At 46.0% G+C, this 3023-nt stretch overlaps 1 long non-coding RNA gene across 1 annotated transcript; it reads right to left on the bottom strand.

The window, feature by feature from the left end:
• Window positions 1–1099: 1099 nt before the first annotated feature.
• Window positions 1100–2611, bottom strand: LOC121297857. The gene is made up of 3 exons (XR_005947231.1): window positions 2510–2611; window positions 2229–2278; window positions 1100–1573 (listed from the first exon to the last, which is right to left on the bottom strand). It is a non-coding gene; the product is annotated as an uncharacterized LOC121297857 (long non-coding RNA).
• Between the last annotated feature and the right edge of the window lie 412 nt (window positions 2612–3023).

Raw genomic sequence — 3023 nt, 5'->3', positions numbered from 1 at the left:
TCCCTCTCCCTCTCCCTCTCTCCCTCTCTCCCTCTCCCTCTCTCTCTCTCTCTCTCTCTCTCTCTCTTCTCTCTCTCCTCTCCTCTCTCCTCTCCCTCTCTCTCCCTCTCTCTCCCTCTCCCTCTCCCTCTCCCTCTCTCCCTCTCCTCTCCTCCTCTCTTCCTCTCCCTCTCCCTCTCCCTCTCTCTCTCTCCCTCTCTCTCTCCCCTCTCTCCCTCTCCCTCTCCCTCTCTCCCTCTCTCTCCCTCTCTCCCTCTCTCTCTCTCTCTCTCTCTCTCCTCTCCTCTCTCTCCCTCTCCCTCTCTCCCTCTCCCTCTCCCTCTCCCTCTCTCTTCCTCTCCCTCTCCCTCTCCCTCTCCCTCCCTCTGCCTCTCCCTCTCTCTCCCTCTCTCTTCCTCTCCTCTCTCCCTCTCTCAAGGTGTCGGGCAGTCTGCGTCTCCCTCTCTCTTCCTCTCCTCTCTCCCTCTCTCAAGGTGTCGGGCAGTCTGCCTCTCCCTCTCTCCCTCTCTTCCTCTCTCTTCCTCTCCTCTCTCCCTCTCTCAAGGTGTCGGGCAGTCTGCCCGCAGCTCAGTTGAATAATTGCAGGTTTGTTAAACAAGACAAATTCATGCCTCTCCCTGCCCACAATGAAACTCTTCTTCCCCCTCAATGGAGATAATGAGACTCCACACACACAATGCAAATGGCAGGCCTGCTCTCAATGGCTCTGGCGCGGTATTGAATCCGCATTAGCCTCCTGCCTCAATAGACGCTGACCCCCTTTATTGAGCAGGTAACCAGAGAGGCATGCTGGCCTGAAACTGTTAGTCTGCAAGACAAGGGCCTGCTTGTGCCAGTGAAACCACCCCTGAACACATACACCTGAACATGAGACGAGACACCTGCAGGCCCTGGAGCGCCAACTCTACAGTGGGCAGCACAGGGGAGCAGGGTACAGTACAGGGGAGCAGGGTGCAGCAGAGGGGAGTAGGGTGGAGCAGAGGGGAGTAGGGTGCAGCACAGGGGAGTGAGGGTGCAGCACAGGGGAGCAAGGTACAACACAGGAGAGCAGGGTACAGCACACAGGAGCAGGGTACAGCACAAAGGAGCAGGGTACAGCACAAAGGAGCAGGTTAAAACATTATAACACTAAGTATTGTTTTATTTTTATTTTTTACAACAGTGTAATGCCAGTCATGCAAAATCCTAAAAACCTACAATTCCATAAAATACAATTCCACACAATTACAATTCCACACAATTACAATTCCATAAAATACAATTCCACACAATTACAATTCCACACAATTACAATTCCACAAAACCTCAATCCAGTGTTTGAATTTACATACAATGCCCAGGTAATCACCAGGTGTTATTGCCTAATTAACTCATTCTTGACCTCCCAGCACAGGCCCACACCCAGAGACCGTACCTGGGGCTCTGGCTGACCCTGCACTGTCCTGGGCATCTCGCTACAGGAGCCAGCCTGTCTGGCACAGAGCATACAGTGCGATTGCAGCGAGGGAAACCCTCCAGGGCTGTCAAGCACAATTAAGCTGTTTCTCAGGTTTTGAATCATTAACATGGAATCCTTTAAATAAAAAAAAACAGGAGTTAATTAAAGACGGGAGGTAATGCTTTGAAGAAACGGCCCTACATGTCTTACAAATGGAGCAAGAGGGAGGGCTGGGGATCACACAAGGCAGAGAAGGGCCAGCACATTTCCATCTGCACGTCATTCCCCCTGAAATTCATTTCAAACCTTAATTGATGGGGTCTTATCAGATGGATGAGCATTTGGTTTACATTAGAGCTCCTCTCGGACACAAACGCACAGCTCAACAATGTGGTTCTGTTTGCTGGATGTTTGTTTTATTTCTATTGTCCTGTTTTTTTTTTTTTTAAATAAGTGCACGAGACGTGAATAACTTAATAGCGTAGAAAACTGCAATGCATTATCAGAATGTTGTAGGTGAGCCCCAGTACAGCTCTGCCATGACAGCTAACAGGAACGTCTTTACTCTACATTGATTTTGCTGTGTTTGCTGGACAATCATTGCTCAATATTTGTGCAGCTTCTCCGAGATTTGCTTATGCATCTGTCAAACACCTATAAAAATCACAATACAGATTAAAACACCACTACATTTATACAACAATCAAATCCAGCACACACTATCAGCTAGTCGTGTGTAGTGGTGCTATTTCCACTGTACCAACACTAGTCTGTTTTACTGTATACTAACCTGACAGATATTTAAAATGTAGTCTCATCCCAGCCATGTGTAGTAAAGCTCTGTGATAAAAACAAAAACAAATATGTGTTTTTATACAGATATATTTTTGGTTCATTTGGGTTAAAAACAAGTTGGAAACAGTGACAAAGATCTATCGATGGGTCATGCTCATTTGTGACAAACAGATAGATAGAGAGATAGAGAGAGAGAGAGAGAGAGAGAGAGAGAGAGATAGATAGATAGATAGATAGATAGATAGATAGATAGATAGATAGATTTGAATTGCTTACATTTTTCTTAATTTTTAAAGATATATAAACAGATAGAAAGACAGAAGGATCGATATATTCTTATTATTAGTAGTAGTAGCAGAAGCAGTATTCCTCATCATATTCTTCTTCTTCTTCTTCTTCTTCTTCTTCTTCTTCTTCTTCTTCTTCTTCTTCTTCTTCTTCTTCTTCTTCTTCTTCTTCTTCTCATTATTATTCTCATTATTATTATTCTCATTGTAATGTTTCATTCTGCGAGCCCCTCACTCAGCCCTATCCTCCCTGCTGTGTGTTTCTATCATCTCTGTCTGTTTGTTTGTTTTACCCTGAGCTCCTTTTCTTTCCCCTGCTGTGTGTAAACACTATCAAACACTGTGCTGTGTGCCTCCTAGCGCCTGTCTCCCCGCTCCACACAGGACCCCCTCCTTTCTGCAAACAAGGCGTGGAGTCCAGCTACTAATCCCAGTCAACGGGTTTAGCAAGAGCAGAGAGGATCATTACTCAGACCCCACTAATTGATTTAAGATGGCAGGGT

Source organism: Polyodon spathula, chromosome 23, assembly GCF_017654505.1.
Source record: "Polyodon spathula isolate WHYD16114869_AA chromosome 23, ASM1765450v1, whole genome shotgun sequence".
Classification (NCBI taxonomy): Eukaryota; Metazoa; Chordata; class Actinopteri; order Acipenseriformes; family Polyodontidae; genus Polyodon; species Polyodon spathula.
The sequence above is the reverse complement of the archived record's forward strand: the minus strand, read 5'-3'. Positions and strand labels throughout refer to the sequence as shown.